General features: G+C 44.3%; 1 non-coding gene across 1 annotated transcript; it reads left to right on the top strand.

Moving 5' to 3' along the window:
* The first annotated feature begins 2,146 nt into the window (after positions 1-2,146).
* TRNAN-GUU (transfer RNA asparagine (anticodon GUU)) lies at positions 2,147-2,220 on the top strand. The gene has a single exon. It is a non-coding gene; the product is annotated as a tRNA-Asn (tRNA).
* The last annotated feature ends 7,080 nt before the right edge of the window (positions 2,221-9,300 follow it).

Below are 9,300 nucleotides of genomic sequence, written 5' to 3'. Positions count from 1 at the left end.
TGGTTCAGCGCATGGCGGCTTATCTCCACTGTTATACTGATTTTTAGGTGTATGTCTACTTCAGTGAACGAGTTGCGTTATACCATACCCTTATCTCTGAAACAATACTATGGTGAAGTTGCACCTAATTGTTTTGTGTCCCTGTTGAAATTGAATTGAGAATTATGTCATGCCAGTTGTTTTAACACAATATATATGTGACTATGTTGTACTGAGGTCTTGAGAAAGGTCCAGATGTGTACCGAAACGTCGACCGTGATCACGATTTCTTCTATGCCTTATGATGAATAAAATTTGATACATTGTCAAAATTCCTTCAAAGAATTCTACATGTATCTTTTGGACTGTTATGTCCTTGGAAGCACCCCATTGATGTGGATATGAGATTGAGAGTGCAGGACTATCTACAATATATATATATATATATATATATATATATACATACACATATATAGTGCACAGTAGGATACCTACCGTAAACAGCTACTTAACAATCACTCCAAAAATGTCTGGCACTCTGGGGGGATACGGCTTTTCAAACGCAGTGTGAGTGCCACCTATTAATGGAGTCATATAGATTATGGTGTCATATAGATTATATATATATATATATGAAGATTCAATTGAAGCGGCACTCGCTGGTCTTTCCAATAATGGTAAATAAGGACACACAGTCCGTTGTGCTGTGGGCCTGATTCAGAGCCGGACGCTCTGACCAGAGCGCTCGCTCTGAATCAGGGCCGACCTAGCTTAAAATGGAGCGGCCTCCTGGCCGCTCGCATAGCTGTGGGTGACCACCCACAGCTTCTGCGAGCAGCCAAAAAGATGGTCGCAATGGTCAAGACCATCGCGACCATCGGGCTTGCGACGAAACCCTGCGGTGGGGTCTCGCTGCCGCAAGCCCAGGAGTGCTTTTGGCTCTATCAGATGTGATGTCAGTGGGGCCGGACCCAGACGGTAGGCGTTCCCATGGGAACGCCTCCGTCTGGGCAGCCACGCCCCCGGCACGCCCACCAAAGGGGGCGTGCTGTCACTCACCATCGACAGCACGCCCCCTTTGGTGAGAGACCCCGAGCGACGGCTTCCCCGTCGCTCGCCGGGTCTCGCGCATGAGCACGACGGAGGCGCCTCCGTCGTGCGCATACGCATTTGAGTAACATCGACCCGCTTGCGAGCGTACAGCGCTCGTGAGCGGGTCTGAATGAGACCCTGTGTGTCCTTATTTACCATTATTGTAAAGACCAGCGAGTGCCGCTTCAATTGACTCTTTGTACTTACTTGTAGAAGCGAGCGCCGTGGCTATTAGAATATTGTTGGAGAGTGCCGGCTATATGGGATTTATTATATATATATATATATATATATATATATATATATATAGTGCACAGTGCACTGCAGGATACTGACCGTAAACAGCTACTTAATCGCTCCAAAAATGTCTATCACTCTGGGGGGATTCGACTTTTTAAACGCAGTGCGAGTGTCACCTATTAATTAATCTTTCTTTGTATGAATAAAGTATTTGAACTCATATTTCCAGTTGTGACATACAGCTGCCCTCTGTGAAACTGTTCTCTTTATCTGGGGAGCATTCTCATACAATATATGCAGGCTCATGGTTGTTATCATACAAATAGCTATCTTGCCTTTTCTATTGCCCCCTTCATTGGGGCTCCCACATCAGGTCATTCAGGAAAGCTGCTGCTTGCTTACTGCCTGCAGACGCCCAGCTTCTCAGCACTTACATAGCCCTCTAGTCAGGAGTTGTATAGGAATACAATAAAGAAACCAGGAGGAGCTGCGGTGCTCCCATAACATAACATAACAGCTGTTGAAGTGAAGGAGTTTTTATTTTATTTTTTTGCAAATAATAGTCCATAAAATAACAATCATGTCAAGTTTATAATATAAAGCTCGTACAGTGTCTGTGGAACTGAGCATGGAGATATGCTGGTGACGTGAATATTCCTGTATTATATAACGCAGCAGCTCCTTTGTGTGAGGTTCTAGTTTCTGTGAGAGGATTTCAGCGCTGAAACTGCAGCCAAACAGCGGGACGATCTCCCAGACAGTACATACAGTGCAGTGAGCCTGTGTCAGTCAGAGTCAGTCTGAGGGCAGAAGCTGAGCCGCACCTCCAGCAGCAGTCTCTGTGGCGCAATCGGTTAGCGCGTTCGGCTGTTAACCGAAAGGTTGGTGGTTCAAGCCCACCCAGGGACGCAAGTGTTTTTGTTTTTATTTATTTATTAAATTATTTTTTAAAACATGATTCGTTTTTAATACAGACCCTTTCCAAACATACTGTCTCCTTACAAAATAATTTAAAACACTCTCGTTTCTGATAATGAATACTATGAAGATTCCACCTGTTCATCATGAGTCAGTACTGCATCAACGTGTCAGTGTCTGATTCTATACTGTCTCGGCAATTGTACTATTACTTATTGCTGTAGCAGTGTGTGTGAAGTGATAGTTTGCAGCAGAATTCCACAGGGGGATGCAATTTGCTTCCGGCATTGAAACCAATAGCAAAATACACTTTAGTGCGCTGCTACCCTGTGAGGCTGATTCCTTACTGCACTGATATACTTTATGCACTGATATACTTTATGCACTGATATACTTTATGCACTGATATACTTTATGCACTGATATATGGGGTATCCCTGCTTGGCAGAGCTGCTTCTAATTTTTTTAAAAAAAAACGTTCTATTTTGAAAAGTGATCTCTTATCATATAGGGGGGCTCTGACTGCCAACATAAATCCAAACTAGTGTCAAACTTATATGCTTCGTAAATTTCCATGCTTTCGGATCATGTAAGGGGCTGTATGTAATAATTATAATAATACTACTACTAATAATAATACTACTAATTAAGTCAAACAATGTTCATTTGAGCAGTGATGCTTCTTTAAGATACTGTGCATTCTGTAACAGTCCAGGGTTGCTGAAGTACTGAAAATAATGAGAAGCGGATTAGCAATACATACATTGATGCAAACTAGTAACATGAAACAAAGCTAGGTATAGGTAGTTAAGAAATGCAAGGTTATTTATTATAGATAGATAGCTAGCAGGGTCGGCTCTAGGGGTGTTTGACCAGTGCAGTCGAACAGGGGCGCCACCCATAGAGGGCTCACCCCTCCCCAACATCCCGATTTCAGCAGGACAGTACTGTCTCGCTGTTCCACCCGTGGGCCGACGTAGCCCACGGGTGGTCAAATCGGGAGGTTGGGGACCCCCACCGCCGCAGCTGTGCCAGACCCCGGAGTCTGAATGAATGCTGCGCACATGCGCGCGGCATCCATTCAGTGACGGGAGAGGGCTTGGGAAAGCCCAGCGAGTGAGGCTATGTTATGCTCTAAATAACGTCACATGGGGGTGTTGCCTATGCTAATTAGGCCACACACCATTTTCAGGGCGCACTGTAGAGAGCCGGCACAGGGTGCTACGACCCCTGGAGCCGGCCCTGATAGATAGATTAGACAGACTGTCCATTATTTTGTATTTATACATAGTAACATATATTTGCATGTGTGTAGCTTTTTTAAACCACTAAGGGGGTAAATTCACTAAAGTGAGAGTTTTAAAAGTGATGTTGCCCATATCAACCAATCAATTTTAAAACTCACTTCTAAAAACTCTCACTTTAGTAAATTTACCCTTAACAGTTCACTATTTAATATGTTTGCTACAAATGTTATTTTATCAATGATCATTATAGGAAAAATATGATCAAAATATATTAAATGGTAGTGGAACTATGCACAGCAGTATATAATGTGACAAACAACATTACATAATTTCACACTAGTGACTGTTATGGGCGGTACACACTATATGATATGTTGTCCGATCTGTCCGAATACAGCATGGCCCCCGCCATCACGACGTCACTCCCGACATTGGTGAGTGTGTATGCACTTGCCAATGCCGGGACCCCCACCGGGTCCCGTCGCACGATAAGTTGGCTGGGTATACCGTGTTAAAGGTGTACCCAGATTTAGACTTAGAACCATCTTAGACAAAGTTATGTCATTCCCTATACTGGGATGACAGTATTTACAGATAAATATGTATGAATGTATAACTGTGTGGAGTTTGTATATTCTCCCTGTGCTTGCGTGGGTTTCCTCTGGGTACTCCGGTTTCCTCCCACACTCCAAAAATATACTGGTAGGTTAATTGGCTACTAATAAAATTACCCCTAGTGTGTATGTGTGTGCTCGCGCATGTGGTAGGGAATATAGATTGTAAGCTCCACTGGGACAGGGATGGATGTGAATGGCCGAACATTCTCTGTAAAGCGCTGCTTAATATGTGTGTGCTATATAAATAACTGGTAATAAATAAAATAATAACCGCTGTCCCTGCAAGTGATATCCCTGCCATTTTGGTGAAGTCTGTAATGTTTGTGAAAGACTTCTCCAGGGGAAGCAGACACTGCGCATGCGCACAGTGTCAGTACCCGCCACCGGCTAAAGGCTGTGGGAGAGGGATCGGAAGATCTCTCTTCTGCTCATAAGCTTCCATTGGCTTAAAGCAGTTTACAACATCTGGAGATGGTGTAAACTAACGGGGCCAAATGCCTAAAAGCTTAACTTTTTGGAGTTTGGTACATAGGGGTCAGATCGTAGTCCCCATTGATAATAAAGGGGACTGAGATCCGCAGTGCTAATTGGCACTCTGCCTGATATTTCTGTGACAAACCACAGGGTTCCAGAGCCAGAGTAAGTTGGTAGTAGTCCAGCTTAGAAAACATTGCAATATGCTAAAGTAAGAATTTCTGCTTATTCTTCAATATTTGTTCAGGTGACATACCGCACATGTGTGTTATACAAAGTCAGAAGGGTTCAGTAAAGGTTTCAGTGGAAGTTGAAATAGAACAAGATGAAGTAAGTATAGACCTGACCAGGGCCGTAGCTAGGGTAGTGCGGCCGGTGCCATCGCACAGGGCACCACAGGTCAGGGGGCGCTGTTTGGGCCTGTGAAATTTCTGTTTATTATCATTCTTGCTTGTAGCTTCCTCTTATTTCATCCCCAGCAACTCCTGGCCTCTCCTATCTCTTCCCTGGCCCTTCTTTTTTGGTTGCATTATGTCCCTTTGAAAAATGAGGGGGCGCCAATGCTCTTTCTGGCACAGGGCACCAAAAAGTCTAGTTACGGCTCTGGACCTGACCTATCCTATGGTGCTATCCTGAAATGATTGAGATTGTGGGCCTGATTCAGAGTAGTATGCTAGTCCGTTTTGAGGACGTATCTATAGATTTGTCGCACTGCGCATGAGCCTGATACAAGCAGACACAACTACCAGCAGGTCAGAGCTGCATTGTCCCATGTGGCTGAATGGGTGTACCTGGCCGGAAACTGGCCGTTCCCACCTCTGAGGACATGTAGCAGCCATTTAGGCAGAATTCAGGACTATGTAGAGTTGAGCGTACACCATGATCCACCTGATTTCAGATGGGTCTCTTACACCAGGTATAGGGCTGGTGCAAATGAGCACTGGTAGTGATGACTTCTACTTTAACAAGTGGATGGATGGGGGCGGTATGGCCGAATTGCTTCCAACTCTGAATCAAGACCTGTGTTAATAAACAAATGGCTGCATGCTTGGCTTAGCACAAGCCCCTAGTGGCGAGTGATGGGCAGTGTAACCATCATGAAATTTCCTGTCCTGATTGTCATTTTAGAAGTGTCCTTTTATACAGTGGCCTGTCTAGCATAAGCACAGAGCAGCAGTGCTCCCTGTGCTGACCACACCTCCTAAACCTGTGACATCATGACTAGGGGTAGGACCACCATGTCTGGGAAGTAGAGCACTGCCCAGAGCTTTATACGGACTCTCTGAGCAGCTCTACAGGGTTGACATCCCCAGGGACCTGCGCCCTGTGCAACAGCACAGGTCACACACCCCTAGTTACTGCCCTGGGCCTGTCCTTGTCATGAGGTCAGTGCTAGCTATTCTGCACTCTCCCATGCTGAGTCTCCTACTATCCCTAATTATTCCCTCACACTCTTCCATGCCTGACAAACTTCTGTCTAATATTAAATCTGCACAAATGACAGTCTACTTCTGTGTCTATTCTGTATCATTTAAGGTCAACAAATGGTAAAGAAGGGAACGAGCAATGGGAACACACCCGCCAAGTCTTAATCATAAAGATACCAATATTTTTAGCTGTGACTCCTGCAACATAATCTTACCACTTCACTTCCAAGGTCAAGGCTTTCAGCTCTGATGCTACAAGTACATTCCTAGGTGGTATCCTAAAAGTGTCTGTTGTAATGGCAGCAGAACACACACACACAGACACACACAGACACAGACACACACACACATTCACGGATAGGAAGTGTAGCTACAGGGTTTCACTAATTGGCTATTAACTTGTAGATAAGAGATTTGTATTGGATAAAACCACATCCGCTGTACTTAGCCCCTCTGTGTGTTTGAGCCTCACAGCAACTTTAGTCGGCACATTGTTGCACCTACTTGTATTATTTAAAAAGTACCTGACCAGCGTTCAGTGCCATCCACTGTTTGGCTCATGTACTCTGAAGAGAACAGTAACAATCAGCTATGTTTAATCTGTAAATATAGCATATTTTGCTACCAGGTCAATGGCTGGGGAGATACACATGGAGATGGGTCTGAGTGCTAGGAGCCTGTCTCACCCCCTACTCACTGTAACTCTCCCCTAACTACACTAAGTTTCAGTGTTTATTGATTCTCCTACCTGCATCACTGTGTCTTTTCTTGCTACTGACTGAGGTCCAATCTCTAAACACTGCAGTGCACTTCCTGGTCACAGGACACATCTGAGGTCACCGTGAAGTGGTAGGTGGGCAAACATCTTTGGCCAAACATATACTAAGAACCTCTATATAACACCATATTAATTAATAGTTTATTATATATATTTTTTATATTTATTATTCTTAGTACTTAGAGTGTGCATCAGCTTCCCCCCTTTTTTCTGCAGTATCCATCAGTGCTCAAGGCACACCACTGATACTCAGAGACATGCCTCTATTAGCTCTCTTTCTGTGCAGCTTACTTCTTGTGGTTGTGTCTGACAATACAGAAGCGAGGCTGAGCTGTTGCTGCCTCATCTCTCGTCTCCCTGCAGTCTCAGGGAGCTCCACAAAGCTGGTGAGTGTTAACTATAAAAATGATTACAATAAACAAAGAAGATATTTATAAGTTATAAATATCTTCTTTGCATTATTCTAATCATTGTTATATCAAATCTCAGGAATATGACAGGGGAGGCTCTGCCTACTCGTCTCAGTTTGCTACAGTTATATATGTATAAAGACTGGGGTTGACTGTATATGGTGTGTAGGGAATCGGTATGTAATGCCAGCGGCTAAAATACAGATAGCTGCAGCCCGGTGGGTTGAAATCTCGACAGCTGAAGGTAAGTATTTTAACTCTCCCATCTCCCCCCCCAACCCTAATCCTCCCTTAGGGGTGCCTAACCCTAACCTCCCCCATAGTGCCTAAACCTAACCCGCCCTCCTCGTACCTTAAACCTAACCCTCCCTGGGGGTTGCCTAACCCTAACCCCCCTAGCGGTGCCTAAGCCGTGTCTAACCCTAAGTCTCCTCAAGGGTCCCTAAACCTAACCCCCCTCCCTGCGGCTAGACGCTAAGACACTTCGTTCGGTTTGCCGGGTGTCAGGATTCCGTAGTGGGGCTAATGATAGGCGTCAGGATTTCTACGCCTATCTTGTAAGTGCCGGGATATCGGCGGTATCCTGACTGCATCCCGGTGTGTAGTACCTTTCCACAGAGCTGTAGAGAAATATGCTGGGCCTGGGTAACTTCTGGGGCATGGCAAAAAAGAAAAAAAAAGAAAAAGTGGTATTTGCAGAGGGTGGCGCTATGTGCCTCTCAACTAGGGGCAAATACAGAGGGGAGCGCGATCAGTGTGGTTACTCCCCCCCCCTACCCCTCCGCACAGTCAGAGGAGACTGTTGCTGATGATGACCAGCGGCAGCAGCCACCCTAGTCCCACCGCAGCCCACCACAAAGCAGCATGTGCAGGGCTGGGGAGACACAGGCTGCTGACATGTAAGGGAGGTGTGGGGGGGCAGTGTACCCGGGCTTCTCCATCAAGCTCGGCATGGGTAATTAGTACCCGCTTCCCCTCCCCTCTCGACTACCCTGCCTTCCAAGCCGGATAATGAGGGGCTGTGCTATGATGTGGGGAATGAATATCACATAAAGGAGGAGTATCTCAATATCTGAAGTGAGCGCCGTATTACATTGCTTTATTGATATTGTTTTAAAGATGGGGCTCCTTTATATGCAGGTAGTATGCTGAGGATTTTACGTTAGTAACCTGAGTTCTGATCAAATAACTTGTATTAATTGTAAAAGTGAAAAAGAAATGTAATCTTCTAGAAACTAATATAAAGTATAGCAAAATAAGCTTAATGTGAATATATTACTTTTAGCAAATCCAAAATACCGACTAGCCCTTTTTATATTACTTTTAGGGGTATATTTACTACAGTGAGAGTATTTAGAAGTCGAGATGTTGCCCATAGCAACCAATCAGATTCTAGCTATTATCTAGAAGGTGCTAGTTAAATGTTAAGTAACACCTGATTGGTTGCTATGGGCAACATCTCCACTTATAAAAACTCTCACTTTAGTAAATATACCCCTTAGTGTTGTATATGCATTTTTAGTAAATAAAGTTTATTTTTATACCAGTTATTTTTAAAACGGGTGTTCTTTTCTACATCGCTGTAGTGGCTTAAATTTTTAATAATCCATTTTACTGAAAAGGTAATTAATACAATATTTAACTTAGATATCCAGTGATACAACATGTACAATGTTCCCTGTAAGGTGTGCAGCCTCACATAGCCGCAGAGCTCGGTGATCATAACAAATAGCACAGCCAGTCTGCTCCCCTAGGACTGGGATTATTTGCCTTTCAACAATTGCAAAGATCTGGGCAATTAAAAGATGGGCAAATGAGAGACCCTCATTTGTTATTCCCAAGATTTAAGTTGGGTACACACAGTCCCAGGATTTAAGTTGGGTACACACAGCAGCAATCCACCGATCCAGCAACACGCTGTATCGATACATAGCGTCCAATGATTTGAATGTACGTGGTACACTGTGGTTGCGCAGAGTAGTTGCAGGTACCCCGATTGCACGACAAAACGTGTAGTGTGTACCCAGATTTACTCCTTTACCACAAGGTCCTGCTACATTTATTAACAAGGCTTAGTACATAGACACCAATATCCAGCAGAACAGTTTTATTGAGTGG

Source organism: Taudactylus pleione, unplaced genomic scaffold (genome assembly GCF_031769625.1).
Source record: "Taudactylus pleione unplaced genomic scaffold, aTauple2 ptg000610l, whole genome shotgun sequence".
NCBI classification, from domain to species: domain Eukaryota; kingdom Metazoa; phylum Chordata; class Amphibia; order Anura; family Myobatrachidae; genus Taudactylus; species Taudactylus pleione.
This window is presented reverse-complemented; position numbering and strand designations above follow the sequence as displayed.